Source organism: Pteropus medius, unplaced genomic scaffold (genome assembly GCF_902729225.1).
Source record: "Pteropus medius unplaced genomic scaffold, Ma_sr-lr_union100, whole genome shotgun sequence".
Classification (NCBI taxonomy): Eukaryota; Metazoa; Chordata; class Mammalia; order Chiroptera; family Pteropodidae; genus Pteropus; species Pteropus medius.
The window spans coordinates 3319875-3346457 of record NW_024353517.1 but is presented as its reverse complement, the minus strand read 5'-3'; the positions used below and the strand labels follow the sequence as shown (position 1 = coordinate 3346457).

Genomic DNA, 26583 nt, shown 5'->3' with positions numbered 1-26583 from the left:
TTTCCATTTTATATGTGAGAAATTAAGGCTCAGGAAGATTGGCTCATCTAACCCAGCTCTATCTAAACACTGTAACCTATTGACTGTACAGTAGTCCCTCCTTATGCACAGGGGATGTGTTCCAATACCCCAGTGGATGCCTGAAACCACGAATAGTACCGAACTCTGTATACAGTATATATTTTCCTATACATACACACCTTTCACTTGAAGCACTTCACAGCTTCTCTTCAGCATATCCAAATTGCTAGCATCACTACTCTTGTGCTTTGGGACCATTATTAAGTAAATAAGGGTTACTTGAATACAAGCACTACAATACCTTGACAGTCAATCTGATAACCCAGACAGCTACTGCGTGCGTGACGAATGAGCAGGTAGCATATACATCATGGATATGCTGGACAAAGGGATGATTCATGTCCAGGGCCCTACAGAGCTGAACGGCAGGAGATCTCAGCACACTACTCAGAGTGGTGTGCAATTTAAAAATGAATTGTTTATTTCTAGAATTTTCCATTTAATATTTTCAGACAGTGGTTGATCGTGGGTAACTGAAACCACAGAAAATGTAACCATGGATAAAGGGGGACTACTATATTTTTAAATTCTATCCATTACTCATGACCCTCCCCCAGTTAAAGACCTGTCTATGATCATCCAAAGACTATAAATTAAAAATGAATTTAAAAAGTGACAATGCGAAGATGAAAAGGTCAGTTCTTATTATCAAGGAGCTTTGGTAGATGAATAACTACACAAAATTGTAAGTGCTAAATTTGTGGGGGTAGGCAGAAATGCTTTACTCGATGTTGGAGAACAATACTAGAAGGAAGTCAACTGACACTGGGGTGAGAATATTTTTCCTGGCATGGGACTTTTCTGCATAATGCAAAACGTTTAGCACTCCCCAAGGCTGCAACAGCCCCAGTCTTTGTCAAAGGTAAAGAAGTCCCCGAGGTATTTGTTTCCTTAAGCATTAGACGATTGGGTGGGTCCCAGTTTGAGACCTGCAGGTTAGGTTACAGGGTGGTGCTCTCTGCTTCCCTCTGCTGACACAGAGAGGTAAGATCAAGACTTTAACAAAAAAAAATGAGTCTTGTCCTTCAGAGAAAAATCTAAGTTCCTTGAAAGAAAATGTACCAAGAACAAAGATGCCTGGCACTGAAACTAAGCAAGAGCTCTGAGAATGGGGTGAGGCAGAATAAAGCCGGGGAGTCACTCTTCCTGGTCCAGACTATAGCCAGTACTTGCCGTTTGCTTGTCTTTGGCAAGTTGGCATGTTTGTAAAGGGAATAAAGGCTTGTCTTTATACAAACACACCCTGTCCTTATGCTTTTTTGCACAGAGCTTGAATTAAGTCTTATTATTTTTCTGATGGAATAATCATTTGGGGCTAGGTGGTTACAGTCAGTTATAAAAAGGAGGTAAACAGGAACTGGACCCTGAAGGGGAAGGATTTGGGAAAGCTGGATAAGAGAGAACGAGGACAATTCTTCCGAGGTAATCCATATCAAACGCCAAACCAGTAAGGCACATGCAATACTTTTCATTCCGGTATAGGATTATAGTGTACACATGCAGCAGATAAGAACTGGAAGTCAGAGTGGATGTTAACACCGAGTCAGTAAACTGGACTGTTTTTAAAATGAGCCCTACAACTGTTCATAAATAGGCTCACACTATATAAATTCACTCTCAGCATCACATCAGCTCTTTGTCATTAACACTATAAATGAAACAGAGACAGAAACTAAAAACCTCTCAAGGAAAGATCTGCTTCAAAGCTTACTCATGAATATAATTATATGTGATGTCCAGGGAATACACTTAAAATCAAATGATAAAGCCACACTGGAAAGCTCTTGGTTTTCTATTACATGTAATCAGGCTACCCCAAAATAGGGTAGTGCTATCTTTACTAGTAGTTGTAAAAGACAGTAGTTGCCCCTAGTACCAACCTGCCCCAAATTAATCGATCGATCTATAATATATATCTTTAAATTTTACTACTTCATAGCTTCCAATCTAGTCTCCTCAGCTAGGTTGAGAATAAGTTTTACATGTAACATTCACTAAACAAACAATAAGTAGATAGAGCAGGGTATGGGGCAGGGAGGGTGCTGGACATAGTGTTTACTTAGATGCTCTGACAAATCAATATATAAATCAAACATACATATTTTTATTAAATGGCATCTATGTTCAAGATATCTTGACATGTGCTATGCGATATGCATATAAGAATAAATCACAGATCCTGATCTCAGCCAATTTCATTAAATAAAAGAAACACAATAAACAGTACAATAAAAATTGTTATAGTGACTTAAAATCATAACAGAAGGCATAGTGGTGTCTCCTAGCATCCAATCTCCTCTCTTTCCTTTTAGTTATAGAATATTTACCCCCACCCCTACTCTTAAAGTTTTAGGTGGGTACATGCCACACTATTGAAGAGTTTGTTATTCTCCTGGCTGTAGATGTGACACACCACTAAGTTGTAGACAATGGGATGTGAATGAAAGTAATGTCTGCAACTCCCAGGTCTTCTTGGAGAAGAGCTGCTTGTCAGGGACTCTCTTCCTTCCCATGCTGAGTCAGATCCTACCATGAGGTGTTGACCATACCCCAAGCAAAAGCAGAGAAAAAAAAAACAGACATAGCCTCGAGCTTTGAATGTTTTAGTGAATCAGAGTTCTCTATCTGTCCTGAAATTGTTAATGAAGGCTGAAATAACATTCTCCCTTTTTGAGCCACCAAATTTTTTTGAGACTCTCTGTTATTGCTGCTTAATCTGTATCCAAACTAATAAATATATCTTGTTACTATGTGATATATGGTTATTTCCTAAACGAGACAAGTAAACAATATCATTCTAGACATCCTGAGAAGAAATATTGATTCTGATAATCAAGGAGCTGGGAGAAACCTTAAAACTCAAATCTACATCTACTTTGTCTCCTTTTTTTTTTTTCTTTAAACATATGAAGAAATTGAGGTTCAGAGATTTGTCCATAGCCTTGGAAGTTGTGGCAGTGCCAGGAATTGATCCCAGGTCTCCTGAGTGTTTTTGTATTACATCATTCTGTCCATCTGTGGAATAATAGTGGCCACTAATGGGGCTTTTTTGCTTTCTTGACACAGTCGATGAAGATTCACCTAGTACTCCTGGGACATAGAATACTGTCCTCCAGTTTAAAGGAAAGCCAATAAAAAAATTTTGAATCACATGTTTTGTCTCAAAGGAATTTGCAATCTAACACAATAGGAAATGCTATCATAACTATATAGTACTATAAAACCAAGAATAATCAAACAAGAAAAACCCAAGCAATTAGTCAGAGATCCAATAAGCTATAAGTGGAAATGGTCATAAAAGTATTGTAGAAGTAGTTCACTTCCTGATAACAAGTGCTTTGGAAATACAGAAATACTTGAATCAACTTTTAAGTACTCTTCCGAAACCTGATTAAACATGCCTGCCAGGGCCTGAATATGTTTTTAATTCTCATAAAATTCCTTCTTTTTCTTTATCCTGGAAAGTTTTAATGCTTTAATCTTTTAAAAACCACCCCAAAAGCCTTCGGCCTAGGGATCTCTTCTGTACTGGCTAGTCAACAATAGCCGTTCTTTAGCAGAAACCTCTCTTCTGAGCTGTACTCCTGCTGAGAGGAAGAGTAGGTGCATACCTCATTGTAAGCACACAGCCTGCTATAGAGCACATGAAGAAGGGGGCAGTTTTACAGAGGTATGAAAGGGAAGAACAAGAGGGTCATTATGAGGTGGTTAAACTTCATTTATTCATCCATAAAAACTTGTTGGGCACTCAGCGTATGGTTGGAATTAAGCTGAGATCTGGTGATAAATACATAGTCTCTGCCCTGAAGAACCTTACAGTCTGGAACTAGAAACTTTCTTTTCTTAAAACATGCTCACATTTGGAGTTTGAGTTGGGATGGAATTAAGAAGAAAAGAAATGCTTTACCCACCGTCCCAAACGAAACAAAATAAAACAACAAAAAAAATGCTTAATCTTTAGAATAGGGAAAACTACTCCAGACCACCTTCACTTTGTTCCTGAGTCTGAATCTGTTCCTTTTCATTCTGAGGCAATCCTACGAAAGGGTAGAAAAGGAAGTCATTGCTTAGTTTCATATTTTTCCTACAGCCTCTGGTTGCTCATAGTTAAGAATAATCTGATCTTTCTGCCATCAAAATCGTTAGCTTTCAATTAGCTAGAGTAGCAAGTGTTCCTCTTTCCCCTCAAAATCCACAACCACTAGGCCCATCTTACAGCCACTCCTCCTGGACTAATAGACAGACTATCCACTTGTCATTATAATTTGGAACTAGAAGGAGGTGTGTCTCCACATCCCCTGTGGTGGTATCGCTTGCCTCTGTTTTGAATAGACTACAGACAATGCTAATCCAGCTTTATGGGGAATATTAGTATCTAAAGACACTCATTACAAATACTCTTGAGACATGTATTGGCCCTGAATTTTAAAATTAGCAAGCTGAAGCCCAATGGAAGACCACCCATAATGGAAGCTGTACCTTAAAAGGCCATATTTTCTCAGCATGTATTTTTAGCCTGTTAAACTATTCAAAGCTCTGTACTAAATGGTCATCATTTGAAAGGCCTCTCCTCTGGAAAAGAGGCTGGTGTCTTGAAGTAGCTTTCACTTTATATATAAAAGAACGATTAGGGAGGAAAGTAAGATTCCAGAAAAATAGTAAAACTATACTATAATTAGTAAACGTTGCAACATTTGAAAAATAAAATGTGCTTTCCCAGGAAAAGTATTTGTTAGAGCTTACTTCTTCGCTGGTCTATGAAATACTCAAATTTCGTGCTGAATTTACATGCTTGGAGTAGTCTCTATCACAAAGCTCTTCACATTTAGGACAAATTCCTTTATATTGCCCCCCATAAATGCATGATTACATTTGAACCAAATGAAATAATGCTTTCTGCTGCCACCATCTACTGAAAACTTGAAAAATGTGTTTGAAAAACTTACAAGAAAAAATGTAATATATAACTAAAGAATTTTTCGTAAGTCAGAGAAGTAGACAGATCAATGTCATTATGCTTTACTTTTGATTAAGCTACCAATTATTCAGAACTCTGAATGATGATCAATAAGGTAATGTTGCATAAAGAAATAGAGTAAATAAGCTGAGTAAATACACAGAACAGTATTAAGTGGCTACAGCTTGACATCATATATCACCATATCATTTCATATATCCTATCATATATATATTATATATCATCATATATCATATATGTCATTTTTTTCTCTAGTCTATCTTATATGCAAAAATAATCTATCTATTCTTTGTGTTGAGAAAAACCCAATTCGGAGCTAACAGAAAAATGAATTACAAAATACACTTTTACTAATTTGAACAAAAGTGAGTTCAAAAGTTATCAAGGTAGATAAACATACAAATAATGGAGGGGTGGTGGGAGAAAAGGTTTGCGACTGGGCAATTCACAAAAAAAGATGTAATGGCCATTAGAAAAATGTGCAATTTCTGTATCAAAGAAATGAAAATTAAAACACAATGAGATACATTTCTCCTAGTAAAAGTAGCTGAGATTTCTTTTTTATATATACTGCTTTGGAAAGGATTTGGGAAAACAGACATACTTATATACTGCAGATGGTTAAATAATGACTGCAACTTTTCTGAAATACAATTATTTGGCTATAGGTATCATCAGTGGGCTTAAAATGTATATATCCTTTGATCAAAATTCAAGTTCAAGGAATTTATTCTACACAATCAGGAATTTGCAAAAAGGATCTAGCTATAAAGATTTCATCACATAATTATTTAAAACAAAAATAATTAGGAACATTATAATAATCCTAAGGGTAATATTTGTTAAATAAATTATGGTAAAACTATACAATAGAAGATTTAAAACCTTTATAAATTATATACTAAAATATATAAAAACAGATAAAAATATTCATGACAAAGTGTGAAAAAAGGTAGGTAACATAATACTAGGTAATGTGATCTAACACACACACATACATATATATATATATATAACTAGAAGAGTGTATAAAAAATTAAATATGGTTATCTCTGGATGTGGGGTATTGATAATTTTATTTTCTTCTATTTTAATTTTAATCTAAATTTCTAAATTATATATGACGTATAAATGTATTACTTTTGGAAATAAATTTTAAAAGTTTCTAATTTAATAAATGTTCATTGTTATTTTAACTTATTTAAATTATTTTAACATTTAAAAACATATACTTTTTTCTCCCTCTAATTTTAAAGGATATATAAAACTTTAAAGAACGGATGATCTGGAAATTATTCTTTAATACACTGTGCTGTAGTAGATAATGTGTCTTTTCTCTGGAGTGAGGGATGGTCATGGCTAGAATAAGCTTTGAAGAGGTGGGAGAGGTTAGGACGAAAAGTCTTGACCATAAGGTAGATAGGGGTATATGTGTATGTGTGTTTATTTTGTTTTGCAAGAAAAGTGAGGATGGCAATAAAAGATTATGAGATGAGTGGAAACGAAGTTGAGAAGCCCCATTTCAGGAAGCACAATCTCCTGGGGAAAGAGGACAATGGAGTTGGGATCATAAGAAACAGAAGAGCTACTGTGGGAAATGCAAATAGGTATGAATTAAAGGCCACCAATCAGCACTGAGGACCCATCTGAGAATGCAAAACAATCAAAATGGCAGCAGAAAACATGATTAGGTAGAGAAATTATCTTTGGTAAGGTATTAATTTCACCTTGCAAGGAGGATTGGTATGATCTCCAAGTCCACTGTGGCAGACGAACTCATGTGGCCCCATGACCTCTGCCTCCTAATGTTCACACCTTTGTGTGATTCCTCCCACTGAGTGTAAGCAGACTTGCTTCTAATCAATAGACTACAATAAAGGGGCTGAGAAGCATGTGATTACATGCACATAATTATGTGGTGAAGCTATTTAAAACCACAGTGCCTGTCTTGCTGGAGTCTTTCCCTTGCTAGCTGTGCGGGAGTAAGTGGCCATGTTGGGGACCCCCGCATGGCAAGGAAGTTTGGGTGGCCTCTATGAATTGAGGGCAGTTTCTGGCCAAGAGGCAATAACAACCAAAAACTAACTAAAAAAGAAAAACTGAAGCTCTCAGTCCTACAACCTCAAAGAACTGAATGCTGTCAATGACCACATGAGCTCCCCATTGAACTTCCAGATGAAAATTTAGCCCTTGATTGAAGCCTTGTAAGACCCTAAGCAGAGAGTCCACTTAGGCTATATTCAGAGTCCTGACCCTCAGTAATTGAGGTAATAAATGTATGTTGTTTTAAGCCACAATGTTTATGATAATACTGTTATGCAGCAATAGAAAACTAATATGCCCACAGAATTCAACACTATCCCAACCAGAGACAACTTAGCTTACATTTGTAGAAAGCAACTAAAACCCTTAAGGTACACTTAATAAAGATTATAATGACATACTCTAATGCTCCTTTTTACATAAACAATAGTGAGTAAGTAACATAATAGATAATAGTGAGTAAGTAACATAATAGAACTAACATCCTGCCTGATATGATTCAAATAAGCATGGTTTACAAACCTATTTTGCTAGTAACAGTCAAAATCAGCAGCAATGATCAGACATAGTACTATATTAGTTAGTAAAAAAAATTATGAAAATATGGAAGATACAGCCCTTGTCTTCTAATATCCTTTGTTTCCTAAAAGTCTTATCTATGTCATCTGGGATTTTCTTTATATAAAAGTCTCATTTTCCAGTATGTTTCTAAAATAGCAAGAGCCTGTGGTATAGACAAGACATACAGAGCAGCTAGCAGGCTGCACTTAAAACTGAAGAAGGGGAGGATGAGTGTATTGGTTATGTATTGTGGCATAACAAATTGCCCCCAAATTTATCAGCTTAAAACAACAAACATTATCTCACAAAGTTTCTGGAGGTCAGGATTCTGGGAGCAGCTTAGGTGGATGGTTCTGGCTCCGGGTCTCTCATGAGGTTGCAGTCAGACTATTGACCAGGGATGCAGTCATCTGAAAACTTAACTGGGGCTTGAGGCACTGCTAAGAGGGCTCACTTAGTTTACTTTCATAGCTGTTTGCAGGAGGCTTTAGTTCCTTGCCACATGGGACTTTGGACAGGGCCTCTGAGTGTCCTCATGACAAGGCTGCTGGATTTCCCCAAAGTAAGTTATTAAGAGCAAGCAAAACGCTGCAGTGCTTTTTATGACCTAGTTCTGGGATTGGCAAACTTTTTCTTAAAGGGTTAGATAGCAAATAATGGCTTTGCATGTCAATATATGCTTGCAGCTATATTGTCTCTATTGCAACTACTCACTTCAGTTACTTTAGTGCAAAAACAGCCACATACAACATGTAAACAAATGGGCATGGTATGTTCCAATAAAACTTTATTTTTAAAAATTGGCAGCCAGCTGCAGGCTGTAGTTTGCCAACCCCTGACCTGATCTCCAATGATACACATCCTCACTTTCCCTATATTCTATTCATTGGAAGTAGTTCTTTCAAGGGGAGAGGAATTAGTCTCTACCTCTTGAAAAAAGAATAAAAGAATTTGTGGACATAGTTTAAAACCACTACAATGGGTTTAACACAGTAAACAGAATGTTTGTTAAATATTGCATTAGTTTCCGAGGGCTGCTGTAACAAATTACACAAACTGGTTGGCTTAAAGCAACAGAAATTTATTCCTCACATTTCTTGAGACTAGAAGTCTGAAATCAAGATGTCAGAACAGCCATGCTTATTCTCCTAACCTACTAGGCTGTGTGATCTTGCAGTTGCCTCTCCTTATAGTGCTTGGTTACCTCTTCCTTGCTTCTACTTATCTTTTAGACTGTTCAAAAAATCCCTTCCTTTAGAAGTCCTTGATGTTTCCCTTGGATCTCTAGGAGGTCCTTTCTGTGTGTTTCCACAGCACCTGTGTATATTTCTAATACAACTGTATAGTAAGGACAAGTGTATAAGTTTGTATTCTGCACTAAACCCTAAGCTGCTTGAAGTCAGTAGCTATGTCATTTTCATTCCTGTGTCCTCAGCACCTAGCAGAGTACTTAGATTAATAGGTATTCATGAAACATTTGTTGATTAAACAAAGTTACAGAATTTTCTTCTTGTAAATTCTTAAATACAGGATAAAATCTCTTTGGGTTAGGATAATTTTAACTCAGTCCTGTATGAACACAGGGGGTTGGATTTGATACTTCAATAATTACTTTTATGAGAGTGTCTGTAGGCCCTGGCCATGGCAATAAAGGGCACAGTTGGCCCACATCCGGCACACCTAAGCGCAGGTGAGTTGATAAACACTGTTCTGAATCCCTTCTACCATTTTCTGCCAAGCTGGCAATAGTGATCATGAAGCATGTTGAATATTCTACTATTATAATATATGAATCAAATCTGGATACTTGAAGGCCCCTTACTTTAAGCAATAAAATTTGATTACCTTATAGCAGGAACATTTTTTAAAATGGAAATTTCTATTGAGATAATTGTAGATTCACATACAGTTATAAGAAATGATACAAAGAGATCCCTTGTAAACTTCGTCCAGTTTTCCTCAATGGTAACATTTTGCAAAACTATAGTATCACAATCAGAATAGTGACATTGGTATGATCCACTGGTCTTATTCAGAGTTCCCAGTTTTATCTGTACTCATTTGCATATGTGTGTATTACATTGTATACAATTTTATCATCTGTGTAGGTTCATTTATCCACCACTACAGTCAAGACACTAAATTTCAAAACAGCAAGTGCCCCTCACGTTACCCTAATGCAGTATAATTCTATTACATTCTTTTACATTCTTTCGTGTTCTTATTGTCATAGTTTATATTAAGTATTTGTATTTTATAACAAGTGATATAATGTTAATAAGTAGAATGTGGTCATTTAAGGGTACATAGTCAACTCTCTAGAGTAAGTACCAAAACATAAAATAAAGACACAGCTAAACAGTTATTAAATGAATTAAAATAAAATACTATAAAATATTTGGTAAACTAAAATTAATCAATCAATCGAGGAAGGATGTGGGGAACAAAACCCAGATGGGATAAAAAGAATACAAAGAAAAAACTACACCTAAGTGCAACCATATCAATACATTAATGTAGATGGACTAGAAGATAGAGACTGTGAGATTGGATTAAAAAAGCAAGACTCAACTATATGTATTTATAAGAAATATACCTCAAATATAAAAACAGAGAATGTTTGACAGTATAGGCAGGGGGGCGGAGGGGGGGGGAGCGGCGTAGAAGAGATATGCCACACAAATACTAAGCATCAGAAAGCTTGTGTGACTATATTATCTGACAAAGTAGACTTCAAGACAAAGAGTATTAGCAGAGGTAAAGAGGGAGATTGAATAGTAATAAATTGGCCACTTTATCAAGACATAACAATCCTAAAGTAGATATATTCAACAATAAGTCTTCAAAGTACAGAATGACAGAACTAAAGAAAGAAACAGGTAAGTCCCTAAAAATCATAGAGATTTTTAAATCCCTTTCTTAGTTATAGATAGAACAAGACAAAAAAAAAAAATCAGTAAGTAGAGAGATTTAAACAATACTATCAACCATGCTGACCTAATTAACATCCACAGACTACTGCACTTAACAACTACAGAATACGTGCAAAATAAGAATTCTTTGCAGAAAAAAATGAAGAAAGTTCACCAATATAGACTTTATTCTGGGTCTTAAAATGAGTCTCAATAAATTTCAAAAAATTGACATCTTACAGAGTATGTTCACTGATCACATACAAATTAAATTAGACATCAATAAGATGGGTATTTTTTATATATAAGATATCTTTTTAAAGATCCCTGCAATATTCGGACACTAAAAACATCTAATAACCAATGAGTGAAAAAACAAATCACAAGGGAAATTAGAAAAGATTTTGAACTAAATGAAAATTTAAAAAACAACATATCAAAATGTACAATATACAACAAACATGGTGCTTAGAAGAAATTTTATAGCTTTAAATGTGTATTTTAGAGAAAAAAGAATTTTAAAGCAAATATTTTGTTTCCACCAAAAAAAGCTAGAAAAAGTAAAGCAAACTAAACCCAAAATAACAGGTGAAAAAGTAGAACAAACTAATTCCAAAGAAACAAGAGGAAATAATAAAGAACAGAAACCGATAAATTAAAAAACAGTAGAGAAAAATCACTAAAGCCTACAATTAATTAAAAATATATATATTAGTAAAACTGCTACTGCCTTAGCAAGAATGATGGGAGAAAAGGAAGAAAAATCAAATTTTGTTAAGTGAAAGAAGCCAACTTGAAAGGTTTGCATACATATGATTCTAACTGTATGACATTCTGGAAAAGGCAAAACTATGGAGACAGTAAAAAGATCAGTGGTTGCCAGGGACTCAGGGGAGGGAGGGAAGGATGAAGAGGTGGAGTATTGGAGATTTTTATGGCAGTGAAACTAATATGTATGATACTGTAACGGTGAATACATTTCATTACACATTTTTCAAAACCCATAGGTTCTTTCTACAGCACAAAGAATGAACCCTAATGTAAACTATGGACTTTAGTTAATAATAATGTATCAATACTGGCGCATCAATTCTAACCAATATATCACACTACTGCAAGATACTAAAATAGAGAAAACTGGGTGGGGGTGAGGAAGAATATGGGAACTCTTTGTACTTTCTGCTTATTTTTAATAAACCTAAAATTGGTTTAAAAGGTCTATTATTTTTTTAAAACTCAAAATAAAAAATTGCCAATATTAGGAATGAAAGAAGGGATATCATATCAGATACTGAAGACACATTGAATACAGAGATATTATGAATGTTATACCAATATATGCAACAATTTAGATAATATGGACAGATCTTGAATACACAAATTACTTAAACTGACTGAAACAGAATTAGAAAAAATCTAACTATCCCCATATCTATTAAAGAATTCAGAATGAATCAAATTAGTAATAAAAATCTTCTCTCGAAGAAAACTCTAGGCACAGCAAAGGAAATCATCGACTAAATGAAAAGGCTACCTACTAAATGGGAAAAAATATTTGCAAATCATATGGATCAATAATGGGTCAATATGCAAAATATATAAAGAACTCATACAACTCAATAGCAAAAAAACCCCCAAAAACAAAAAAACAAACAAACAAAAACAACTCAATTAAAAAAATGAGCAGATGATGTGAAAAGATATTTTTCCAATGAAGACATACAGAAGGCCAACAAGTACATGAAAAGATGATCACTAATTACCAGATAAATGCAACCAAAACAATACTACCTCACACTATTAGAATGGCTATTATCAAAAGGACAAGAATAAGTGTCGGAGAGGATGTGGAGAAAAGGGAACCCCCGTGCACTGTTGGTGGGAATGTAAATTGGTGTAGTCATTATGGAAAACAGTATGAAGTGTCCTCGTATGATCTAGCAATTTCATTTCTGGGTATTTACCCAAAGGAAACTAAATCACTATCTCAAAATTACATCTGTACCCCCATGTTCATTGCAACATTATTTTCAATAGCCAAAATATGGAAATAACCTAAGTGTCTTTTGATGGATGAATAAAGATGATGTTACACACACACACACACACACACACACACTAGAATACAATATATATAGCCATAAAAAAGACTGAAATCTTGCCATTTGTAACAACATATATGGATCTTGAGGGCATTATGTTAAGTGAAATAAACCAGAAAGAGAAAGACAAATACTGTATGACCTCATTTATATGTGGAATAAAGAAAAAAACAACAGCAACAGAAAATCAAGCTCAGAGATACAGTGAACAGATTGGTGGTCGCCAGAGGTGCGGGGTGGGGATGACTGAAATGAGTAAACAGTCAAAAGGTACAAACTTCCAGTTATAAAATAATTAAATCATGGGAATGTAATGTACATCATAGTGAACATACTTATTAATAATGCATTGCATATTTGAAAAGTTGCTAAGAGAGTAGATCTTAAAAGTCCTCATCACAAGAAAAAAAATTGTGAGTATGTATGCTGACAAATGTTAATTAGACTTATTGTGGGGATCATTTCATAATGTCTACAAATATCAAATCATTATGTTGTATACCTGAAACTAATATTATATGTCAATTATACTTCAATTAAAAAAAAAAGAAAAAAGTAAAACAAACCTCTGGGCCCATATGGCTTCACCTGGGGATAGGATCAAACATTTACTACCACCATCACCACCACCTGCTACTATTACTACTAAATAGTACTGATTCAACACAAACTCAGACAACAGAGGAAGAAGAGACACTTGCGATTTCATTCTAGAATGCCGGCATTGCCTGGTGCCAAAACATGACAAAGACATGTTACAAAAGAATATTAAAGACCAATATACCTCATAGATATTGATATTCCCCATTTCATCCCACAGAGATGCAAAAATGCTTCACCAAGCACTAGTAAATAAAAGCCAGTGAAAATTTAAACACATAACACAACAAGACCGAAGTGGCATTCATCTCAAGAATGCAAAGTTGGTTTGATGCTAGAAAAATCAAACAAGGTAATATATAACAGTAAGAGAATAAAAGAGAAAAACCATAGGATCATCTCAATAGATACAGCAAAAGCATTTGATAAAATTCAACACCCCTTCATGATAAATTCTTATAAAGCTAAGGATACAAGAGAATCTCCTTAAATTGATAAAATGTATTTACAAAAGCCTTACAGTAATACCATACTTATGATGAAACAATTCTTTTCCCCTAAGATTGGGAACAAGGCAAGGATGTCCATCCTCACCACTTCAATTCAGCATATATATTAAGTGTTCAGTAAATGTTAGTAGCTCCTTGGTTAGATGAGGTACATGTTCAGCTTTAATAGATATTGCCAGTTTTCCAAAGAGGTTGGTGCTGACATTTTTAGACTAATAGCTTTTTCCTGTTTTTAAAAATTAAAAGAAAATATTAAAAATAGTTCCCCACAATAACCATCGTTAATATTTTTGCACATTATCTTTCTGTTGTTTTCATTGCATATTTATTAATTAGCAAGGGTCATAGTGTTTATGTAGTTTTATACAGTTTTTTAAACTTAACATTAAAATATAAGCATTTTCCATGCTTTAAAAAACTTAACATAAAGGCATGTGCATATATGATTTTAATAAATTGAGAAACTTACTTTGTTCTTATTTATAAACTTTGAAAATATATTTTGTATTTTGTCAAATATTTTAAAACATCATTTACAATGTTAAATCATTATCTTGTTATGAAATTAATATCCTTTTAAAAATATTTTTCCAGCTCTATTGAGATATAATTGACAAATAAAAATTATATATATTTAAGGCATACAATGTGATGGTTTGATATACATATACATTATGACATGATTATCACAACCAAGTTAATTAACACTTCCACACCCTTACATGGTTACCATTTTTGTGTATGTATGATGGGAACACTTAAGATCTACTCTCAGAAAATTTCAAGTACATAATATAGTATTACTATTGTCTCCATTACACCTCCAGAATTTGTTAATCTTATAACTGAAAGTTTGCACTCTTTAACCAATCGATATCTTCCATTTTTCCCGCCAATCTAATCTGTTTCAAGTTCAATGTTTTCAGATTCCACATGTAAGTGAGATAATACAGTATTTGTCTTTCTCAGTCTAAGTTATTTTACTTAATATGATATCCTCCAGGTTCATCTATGTTGTCACAAATGGCAGGATTTACCTTTTTACGGTTGAATAATATTCTATTGTGCATATACGTCACATTTTCTTTATCCCTTTATCCACCGATGGACATGTATGCTGTTTTCATATCTTGGCTATTGTGAACAATGCTGCAATGAACATAGGAGTGCAGATATCGCTTCAAGATTCTGATTTCATTTTCTCTGGCTATATACCCAGTAGTGAGATTGCTAGATTATAATGAAGTTTTAATTTTTTTGAAGATCTCCATACTGTCTTCCATAATGACTGTACAGCTTTACTTTTTTCTGATATTGAACCACCTTCTACCATTAGGTCTAACTCTAGTTTTTATCATTAAGTATATATTCATTAGATATACTGAGTGATAATTTGCTTGATAATATGTATTTTTAATTAATTTGCTTGATAATATGTATTTTTAATTAACCACTGTTAAAAGTGACTTGAAAATTTTATTGGATATTTTTTGAATTATATTGTTAAAATATTAAAATGTATCAGTATCATCAATACATATTTTCCTTTAGAGGAAATTTAATAATATAGTTTTCCCCTAGCAGTGCTTAAGAGGCTTTTCATATGGTATTAAATTTAATCTCTGGTTTATAATATTTCTGAACATTATGTTATTTATGATGAGTATTTTCTGTATTTTAAGTAAAAAATATTGACTCCTTTTAATAATACTGAAATATAATTTCAATTTTATGTTATTTCTTATGTATACTAATAAACAATATTTGCTGCTAAAGACTTTTTGGATAAAATTAAAATAGAGAGAAAGAAATATACTTATGTAAAATTCTATTGTTCCTTTGAAATAATTGTTCCTTTGAAAATATGGCATAGATTGTGTATTCCAAGGATTTGATTTAAATCAAATATTTCTTTTGATTTTACAATTTGCTTGACTTTTCTACATTTGGTCATGAAATTAGTCATCCATTATTGTTTCCCCTCTTACTATGTTAGCAAATTTGGACATAAATTATCTTAAGAATTCCCACAATTTATTACAAAGAAATTGTACACTATAAACCGTGGCTCTGCTACTTTCAAGCTGTGTAACCTTGGGCAAGTTACCCAGAATTACCTGTAAAACGGAGATGGTGACAGTGGCGGTGGTGGAGTCATTGTGGCAGACAGTTCTACAAGTTTTAACTTTTGTAGATTCTTGTAACTACCACTACAATGATTCCCTCTGTTAAATCTAGTGGAAAAGAGGAGCATGATCAAATGGGGAATCTGACCGCAGAGATAGAAAGTATTAAAAAAAAATCAAAAGAAAATGCTAGAAATAAAAAAATAAATATAAAAATTTGGTGGACATAAAAGTCATGCTACTGAGTGAAGGTAACTTCTGTACTCAACTATAAGTTTTTCATATTTTCTGTTGTCTTTATTCATCCACCTACATGTTGGTGATTTCTAATTTGCTATTTATTGCTTCTAAAACGTGTTTTGTATAAAATTTCTTAAGTGTATTGTTTGAACATTTTACTCTTGAACCTTTTAATTGGAAAAAGTTCTAATAAAATTCTGTTCTCTTTCACAGTTTCTCAAAGTAGCCATATAAGCCACTTTCTTTTTCATGTCTTCCTATGGACCTTATTATCTAATCATTTTGCATATAATAGATTATATAGGCAGCCATTTTCAATTTTTCAATTAGTAATTGTTAATGGTCTTTCTCTGATTAGTTTGTTTGCTAGTGTATGATCCCTTAGTTATTTTAAGGAACTTTGGTGAGGAAAGCTTGCACGTTCCTATATACTTGGCAGCCATTGTACCTCCACCCCCATCATCTTATTAAATTCTGAAAGCTATAAGTACTATGGAAAGACAACCTATAGAGGTGGGGTTCAGTAGCTCTTAAACTTGCCATTCTGATTACGAGCAAGGATCAAGCTGCTAGAAAAGAGACCAAGTTTCTTTCAGCTCTCAGGTCCAGGTTAATAACCAGTAAAGTTATACAAACATCAATCCATTCGAGCCCCGCAATCCCAGGTGCCTTCTGTGGTACTTTTCATTTGTTTATCCTATCTTAAGACAGACTAAAAATTGGGTTTTCAATTTCTAATGTAAAATCCTTTTTACTGTCATCTATGTTGTTATTCCGCCCCTACTTATTTGTCTAAGTATCTCTCTTGCCTGTCTTTCTTTGATGAGGTATGTCATGAAGTACTGTGAACGGTGTGTTTACTTTTTGCTAGATATATTGAGAAGTAGAAAAAAGGTAGTTCTGTACTTTCCAGGTGTTCCATAATTGTCTTTGATGTCTGTGAAACATCCTGTATAAATTATTTCTCCTAAGTTTGGATTGCAAATGTATTTTGAAATAAATTGTACCAGTATTTGTCACATCATTTTGCTATGGAAACATTGGTATACATCTCTCAACACAGTATTCATGAATTATTCTTTAAATTCTAGAGTAATACTAAAATAGCACATTTTATTATCTGGTTATGATTATATTTGTTGTCCCGTGAGGAAGGCGGAATGAGATATTACCTTATTTTTCAGATGGGGAAGGTAAGAAATGGGCAGAGGTCATGAAATGAGACAACACATGAGAAAGTACCTGTAAGAGAGCCTGGTATGCAAGAATGTCTGTGTGTACGTATCACATACACAGACACAGACACGCACACATACATATATAATTTTTCTTTGTAATGAGGGGGAAGGCAATAATTTTTTCTCTTTAAAAGAATACATTACTTATTATTACAAAGCAAATTAGTGGAAGATCTAAAATTAAAGCTTCTTAACTTCTAGTCATGTATAGTCTTTCTAGCAAGTTCTATTCGGATGATACAGATGACATTTCCATATCTGTTTAGTAGCTTTTCACACTCACGACAAACATATCTACTACAGTAGTTCATTTTAAAAAATACAATCTAGAGATAATATAAGGACACTTCCTTAAACTTTCTTTTCTTTATATACTTCTGCTGGCATTACATACCATTTTAACTTCTTCCTAAAATCACTTCCCCTGAACAGGAAGAGCCTTGAACCAAATTCTGGTCCAGGTAAAGTGTGGCTTTGGCTTCCTTCTACTTTCTCTTCTAGTTCTTCTCCTATTTCTTACATAACAACTCATATTCCATAAAGTCAGTTCATGGGCAGCAACAGCAGGTAGAAGAATCTGATGTGGACAGTGAACTATGAGTCAGAGACTAAGAATGCCACAGAAATATAAGATCTTCCAGCAGTTAGGAACTACAAGAGTTGAGCAATCTGAGAGAGGCAAAGGGTTAACAACTTGGAGTTTGACAGGCAATGGGGGAGGCAGGGCAGAGCAGACCTGTTAAGTATATAGAACTAGCAGCAGGGAAAATGCAAAATGCTTTGCACCTTTAATCACTCTTTTTTCCTCTTACTATGGTGAATTTCAATCTAATATGACACTGGCCCAGAATCCTAACAGTAGTAAGTAATAACTGCAACAGTTGGCTGGCGGACCAGTCTGGAGTGGGGTGTGATCGCAGTTCTTTTGGCGGAAAGGTGTTCTTTCCTCTGATTGTTGAAATGGATGCAATTACATTAGTTCATACCAAAGAGGGAGAAACTGATCATTAATTTATTACAGCTCTCAAAAATAGTATGTTTTAAGGAGAGAACCAAAGTAACATAGAATATACATTTCCAAGTATATTCTATGGCATACTCCTGCATTTTAGTTGAATGCTCCAGATGAAAACAGGATTCAGTGGTCATACACTCTGGGAAATGCTACGTGACCCTCTTACTAGAAACATTAACATATTAAAAGTCCTGACAGGTTTTACAGTAAGTACATAAGCTCACTTGATTTTATTTACTTTTATGATTAGTGCTTTTAGTGTCCTGCTCAAGAAATCTTTACAAATCTCAAGTTTATAAAAATATTTTTTTCTAGCTTTCTAGTTTTGAGTTTTATGTTTAGATCTACAATCCATGTCTATTTTGTGTATGGAGTGAGAAAGATGTGAAGGGTTTTTTTTCCCACATGAAAATCCATTTGTTCCAGCAACATATTTAAAAAGATGATCCTTTTCTCATTGAACTGACTTGGCACCTTGATCAAAAATCAACTGACCTTATATGTGTGGTCTAGTTCTTGATGCACTATTCTATTCCACTGATATATTTGTCTATTCTTAGGGCAATATTTGATTATTGTAGCTTTACAGCTCCTTTATGCGATCATTTTAGCTATTCTATATCAGTTGCATTTCCAGATAAATCCTAGAATCGGCTTCATAATTTCTTCAATAATGCTTGCTAGAATTTTGACAAGGATTGCACTGGCTATATAGATTAATTTAGGGAGAACTGGCGTCCTAACAATTTTGAGTTTTATAATCCATGATCATGGTATATATTTCGGTCAAAGAAGTTCTTACCCTCACAGAACTTATGTTCTGGTGGTAAAGATATATAAATTAAGTAAATCAAGTAATGCCAGGTAGCTATTTTTTTTTTTTCAAAAAAAGTATGTCAGGGTAAAGGAAAAAGGAGAAATAGTGGAAGTGGGGTAGTGCTGACTCTGAGGAAGAGGCATCTGAGAAGAGATCTGAATGAAGGAAGAAATAATGTAGGGGAAGAGCTTTCCAGAAAGCAAGGGACTTGAGGCAGAAATAAGCTTAATGTGTTCCAGAGACAGCAAAAAAAAACCTAGAAATCTGGGGCAAACTGAGTGAGGAGGACAATTCTAGGCAATGATATTAAAGAAATGGTCAGAAAGTAGATCATATGGGCTTTGTAGGTCATGGTCAAGGGTTTGGATGTTAGAGGTAGCTATTGGAGGTTTAAAAAAAATCTGAAAGGGTCTTGGTTAAGATTCAGCTGGTACACACCTGTATGGCCTTCCAGGTTGTTAAAACACTGAAATATTTCAAATCCGGTGAGGAAATAGCTGTTCCCATGGTAACAGTCTCACCTGCTCTGCTGGCTCCTTTCCTAGGAACTCCCAAACCTCCAACCTTCCACCCATGAACCAACAACTAAATGAGTAACCTGGCCCAGCAGAAGCTATTGAGTTGGGGAAGTTAATCAGCTCAGGAACTTAAATTACAATGTATATACCGTGATCATTGAAAGTCATCAATCTAAAGGATGAGTAAAGGTTTCACTTCATTACAGTCTTAGAGCCCGCTTAGGATAGTGTGTCTTGGGCTTCCATCCTATCAAGGGTCACAAGGGTCTGAGCTCCTGCTCAGTCCAGCAAGAATAAGAGGCGGGCTAGAGTAATAGACTGAATGTCCCTGAGGTCTGAGATGAAAGAGAACAAAGGGGAAATCCAGTGTACTTCTACATAAACATTCCGTCTCAGTACTTCCTGAGTGATTTGAAAGGCTACTGGCCAACAGCCAGCCGTTATAACTTTTATATATTAATCACATCAAACCTTGTTTCTGTATTCAAAGTCATAAAATTGTCCTGAACCAGGAGTATTTTTTAATACGCTGTGGCAAAAGGGAAAGAAAAAATATCAACCTTTCAAACAGCAAACACAATCCCAACATTCTCATAGCTGCACTCAGTAAATTCAATGATTGTGTAACAATGTGTAATTCTAATCTCAACATAGAAATACAATAGTTGAAATACAGGAATTCTAATTTCGTATGTGAAATTAATTTTACACATGATAGTACTGGGAAGTTAGTACTATCTGGGAACTTAAAAACAGATTTCTCCAAAGTTGCATGAAATTTCTAAGGCTGCTTGCCATTGCCATACATTTGACAAAATTCCTCTTTGAAAATTCATTCTGCTGATCTTAAATATAGGATTCCAACATCTTATTATAATGTTTTAAAAGTTCTACTTTATTCTTATTTATTTAATTTATCTGAACATCAAAACCTTTAGTTTAATACCGTGAGAGATTATTAAATATTTGCTAACAAAACTTGTAACATGAACCTAAAGGAAAAGCAAATGAAAAGAACATTAGAGAGAAATCTAAGCACTACTTAGAAGTAATCGGTCTCTGAGCACCAGATATGTATTCACTCACTTTCATCTTGTGACTTTAAACAACTTCACTCAACCAAAGACAAGACATTAAAAATTATTTTATGCAAGCAGGACTTGTTTTAGCAGAATATTTGCTAAAAAACGCCATGGCTTTCCTTTTCATTTTTTAACATAAAACTATGTGTGAAACACCAAAACTTTTCTTTTAAGTAGGTCTAGTACACAAGATTTAAGACCAGACAGGACCTTAATTTTTTCTTAAATGGAAATTATTCCTGTAATCATTTTTATATTCAAATATCAGAATTGTTAAAACTGCTTACACCACAGCAAGCCGAAGTCTGGACGGACAGCATGAAACTACCGGCAGCCACCTATTTCCTCACAGACTAAACTTTGTTCCCTTGCTGGCTGTTTCTGGATCAGTTTCACACCTATACACATTTACCATGGCCTTGGAAGCTACCATCCCATGAGGGATGTGGGAGGGTTTGTTAATTTAACTCCTGCTTGATAACTACGTATCAGCAACTTCTTAAAGGTCGATTTCAATGTTTAAAAAGACAAATGTAAGGAAGATTATAGGGAAAGCCTGAAAAATCTCAATAATCTCTGATAGCTAGGCTTTGGTTTCAGAGGGGGTTTAATCCCCATATGTTCCGGGGGGAGCGGGGAACATGATAGTCCTCTGAGCTTCAAAAATTTTGCTTTCCTCCTTTGATAAAAGTTTTCCCTCCTCAGAATCTAGATATTGTGCAACCATGGCAAAAAGAGGCCAGAAAGTTGCTTTTTGCTTTTAGTCCCACATCAGCCTCATTATCCCCAACTCTCACTAGTTAGGAAAATAATACAGAGATCTTGTAAAACTCAGTGCTTTCTGACATTGAAACTACCTGCCTATCTAATGTAAAGTGAGAATTTGGATCCCAAATTCTGTTCTTTGCAAGAAAAAATGTTATGCTGCTTCATCCCCTTCCATATCTCTAAGCCCTCTTTCCCTTCTGAGCTACGATATTTCTGTAATTTGTAGCATTAGCCTTCAAAGCAGAAGCCATTTATTATGTACTTACTACACTAATCACTTTATAAACATTATCTTATTCTTTCTTAGGCATGAAATTTTGGGAAGAATTAAAGAAGAACCTTCAATTCTTCTTTGTCTGATTCTCTGTATCCAATTTAGCTCCTTCAATATCCTGGTGATCCCATGCAATAAGCACTGGGGTAGGCAGACTAATGGCTGTCCCTCTTCCCCCCGCCCCCAAAAAAGATTATACACACCATAATCACCAGAATCTGTGAATAGGTTAGCTTGCATGGCAAAATAGACTTTGCAAATGCAAATAGGTTAAGAACTTTGAGATGAGGAGATTATCCAGATGGGTCCAATGCAATCACATGAATCCTCTAAAAGAGGGGAACTTTTCCTAGCTGTGGTCAGAGAGAAGTGAAATAAGGACTTGAATTGTTCTTGCTGGCTTTGAAGATGGAGGAAGGGGGCTGCTAGACATTAGAAAGTGGAAACAGAATCTTCCCTAGAGCCTCCAAAAAGGGTTGCAGCCCCAGTGACATCTCAGTTTTAGCCTAGTGAGATCCATGTTGGCTTTTTGACTATAGATTTCAAGATAATAAATTTGCATAGTTTTAGCCACTAAATTTGCTACAATTTGTTATAGAAGCAATAGAAAAACAATATACGTATTTTAATTTCGAAATGTCCCTTTAAAAATATAATATCTAGAGCTGAATAGAATACCCCAAATGCGATCTGATCAAGAACAAAATAATTGTGGAACTATTAATTTTCTTAATCTGGATGTACTTTTATAAACGCAATTCAAGATTGTTTTAGATTTTCAATGCATTATACTCTTAAGTTAGTGGACCCCTAAATTTTTGTCACACAAACTACTTCAAATCAGGTGCCTGACTCTACCCTCATTTTTTTTCCAACTAATTTTAGAGTTGAAATGCAGAGCTTTATAGTCAATCTTTTAAAATTACAATGTATTGGTTTTAGCCTATCCTTCCAAACTATTAAGATAATTTTGAATCATCCTGTGTACTCAGTCATGGGAAGTATCCTTTTTAAGCCTAACTGCACTTACTTAATTCCCATGTATTCATCATCAAGTTATTAGTAAATAAACATTGAGCAGTCAAGATCAAGAACAGAGTTCTGAAACAGACAACAGAGTTGTTTAGAGACCTTCAGTTTGACATTGATTCATAAATCAAAACTCTTTGGGTACACAAGTATGATCAGCTACAAAACCACCTACTCTCACACAGCTTACATTTTTTTTTTAACTTCTCAAACATATCAGAAGAATAAATACCTTAATAAGTAAAGATATGGCGATAGCATACCAACCCACTAGAACTCTACTGTTAAGGGAGATGTAGTTAGTTTAATATGAGCAGTTGTTTTTTGGTTTTTTGGGTTTTTTTCGTAATCTGATACTTTTAGAGATTATTTTCTTTTTTAAGAGTTTATAAATTCAGTTAATTATTCTTTCTAGAGGTTTACTTGAAATCAAAAGGAAGTTTATTCAATTGTAGCAAGTAGCAACGATCTCTCTCTCAAAAGAAGAGGCATAAGTGGAGGGGGAAAGAGGGAGAACACAGTGAAAAGAAGGCATGGAAGAAGGAACGAGCATGGTGCGCCCTTAGGAGAGTATAAAATCCAGACTGGTCGGAGCAGTAATGGTTGTTGAAAAGTAGTGTGAAATTGGAATTGAAATGTATGATGTAAAGTTTTGAAAAGGGGACTAGGATTTTAACTTAATATATCAGAAAACAGGAAGAACCGAAAGATTTTAAAGCAAAAAAAATAACAAGAATACTTTAATAACCTAATTGAAAAATCAAAGAATATGGACAGTTCTCAGAAGAAGAAATATAAAGGGCTCTTAAATATATAAAAAGACACACCACCACATTTATTATTAAGAGAAATGCAAATTAAAAATACAATGACATAATTTTAACCTATATTTTAACTAATCAAATTGGCAAAATTCCAAAAGTCTCATAAGACACAATGTTGGTGAGATTATGGGGAAATAATGGAGGATAAATTGGTAACACTTCTCTGGAAAGCAAATTGGCAATCAAATTATGAACACACATAACCTTTTACCCAGCAATAACTAAAAACATACACATGTGAAATGACATATGTCTATGGATATTCATTGCAACATTGTTTGCAAAAGTAGATGTTAATCAGTAGGGTGCTAGTCAATCAAATCACAGTACAGATATCCAATGGGATGCTGGAATAAAAACAAAAGGCAACTTTATGTTACTAACAAAGAATGATCAAGCTATGTTAAGTTTAAAAAGTAAGGTACAGAGCAGTATATTTAGAATGCAACTATTTTTGTATACGTTTGAGTGTGTGTGTATGTGCGCGCAGGCACATGCATGAAGAATCTCTCTGAAAGAATATCCAAGAAACAAGAGACAATAGTTGGTCTCTAGGAAAGGGACTGGATAGCTGTGGTTCAGAGGTGAGAAGACTTATATATCCTTTTGTCCTTTCTGAATTTTTACCAAAGCTGGTATTAGCTACTTAAAAGTAAAGATATGCTAAATAGCAATGTGGCATCCTGGATCAGAAAAAGTACTGTAGTGGAAAATCTGGTAAAAACTGAATAAAGTCTACATTTTAGCTAATAGTCATGTACCATTGTTAATTTCTTAATTTTTACAAATGAGCCATGGTTATATAAGATGTTAACAACAGGAGAAACTGGGTAAAGGTACTGTTCTGGCAACTTTTTTGTAAATCTAAAATCATTCTAAAAATAAAAAGCTTATTAAAACAGAAATAAACGAGTATTTATAAAGCTATTAAGATAGCTATGGTAGAAAAAGCTTGGCGAGAGGAGAGATTAGAACCAAAGAGGCCAGATGAGAAACTGTAGGAGTAACCTTGGCATGAGGTGACAAGGGCTTTGATAGCGTAAAAGTCATGAAAATACAATGAAAAGAACTACTACACATATGATACATTTCGAAAGAAAAAAAAATCAACAAAATATTTGCAATAGCAGAGTGCAGAGTTAAGAATAGTGACACCAGTGACAAAAGATGAAAATTAGAGGAGGAAGCTGGTTTAAAGGGAAATCAGATTCATTTAATTCATTGTCTAAGTATTCGTTGGTTTGTACTATGCCAGACTCTGTGCAAGGCACTGGGGATGTCGGAGTGAGTTTATAAATGCCAAGGATGATGTGACCTTGAAATGTCCTAGTTAAATTGACTAAAAGGCATCTGGATACTATAGGATGAGAGTTCAGGTGAGAGGACAGAACTGGGATAGCTGAGAAAGGTGATATAGAGTAAGAAAGGAGAAGCTAAAACTCAGCTGATGACAGAAACACAAGTAGGGGAAAAGAGTAGCAAAAAAGATGATAAAGGAATGGCCAAAGGGTTTGGAAAAGAAATAGGATAGAGACATTTCCTAGAAACCAAGATAAAATAAAGACCAAAGAAGAAGGGTTCCATCAAATGCACTGTCCAAGAAATGATACAAAAGACCATAGGAGAGTTGGTTAAAAAGAGAGAAAGGTCATTGATGGAAGAAGAGGTGACTCAAGGGAACTTTTAGACTTTCAGTAAAGCCTAAATGGAACCCAGACCACAGAAATCAAAATTTTCTTACAAGGAAGCACTACTAATTTAACGGCCTTTGGGAAATAGGATTCCATTTATTATCATGCTTCTCAAACAAGGATAGATCTTTATGCAGCATTAGCTTTATTTGGAGGAAAATGTATTGAAACTGTGAAGAATGCAAAATTTGCATGAGCTTTTAAGACAAATCCTAAAATTGCAAGTATAGAATGTCTTTATAGGAGGTGACCTTCCTACTTCTAGTGCTACTAATTCATTCTTCACGTCTATGAATGGGTACTTGGGTAGAAATCATAATGGTCAGCTATGCTGAAACATATGCTTGTTATTAAAACTGAGAATACATATAATTTAAAAAGTAACTTTATGAACTATTGCCTCACCGGGCAAATTACAATAACTATTTCATTTCCAAAGAAGAAAAATAATGAACAAAATCTTGAATTTATCATATTTACCACTATTTGCTATTGCTATTTATGTCATTATAAATTATATATCCTTTATATCTATAGCTAGAGCTTAGCTACACACTTAGAGGGAAGTCACACTGTCAACTACACTCAGTGCATAATGCTATTTGAGAATGATGACTATAATACTAAGTAACAACCAATACTATACAATACATACATATATGTATATATACACATATGCAGATAATGTATATACATATACATTTACGTATGTTTGTGTGGTATATGTGCACATACACATATATATGTATATACAGTAGTCCCACCTTGCTCCAAGTTTACTTTCTGTGGTTTCTTTTACCCACAATCAACTGTAGTCCAAAAATATTACATGGAAAATTCCAGAAATAAACAATTGACAAGTTTTAGGTTTTGCACCATTCTGAGTAGCATGATGATATCTTGCATCATCCTGCTCCATCTTGTGAACCATCCCTTCGTCCAGCATATTCACACTGTACAGGTATCCACCCGTTAGTCACTCAGTAGCTGTCTCAGTTATCAGATTTCCTGCCTCAGTATCTCATTGCTTGTGTTCAAGTACCCCTTATATTACTTAATAATGGCCTTAAGGCACAAGAGTAGTGATGCTGGCAATGCCAAAGAAAAGTTATAAAGTGCTTCTTTGACGTGAAAAGGTGAGTATAGTACAATAAGATATTTTGAGTACATTTGAA

The 26583-nt window shown here is 34.5% G+C and overlaps 1 protein-coding gene across 4 annotated transcripts in view; it reads right to left on the bottom strand.

Annotated features, from left to right (window-relative positions):
* The window catches only part of MAP3K13 (mitogen-activated protein kinase kinase kinase 13), a 131552-nt gene that overhangs the window by 87659 nt on the left and 17310 nt on the right, over positions 1 to 26583 (bottom strand). The window contains exon 1 of one of the 4 annotated variants that reach the window (XM_039850773.1): positions 21110 to 22870. The exons of the other annotated variants lie outside the window; for them this stretch is intronic. The gene's annotated coding sequence lies outside the window, so the exon portion shown is untranslated. Of the gene's footprint in view, positions 1 to 21109; positions 22871 to 26583 lie in introns of those variants that run through there. 4 annotated transcript variants of the gene reach the window in all.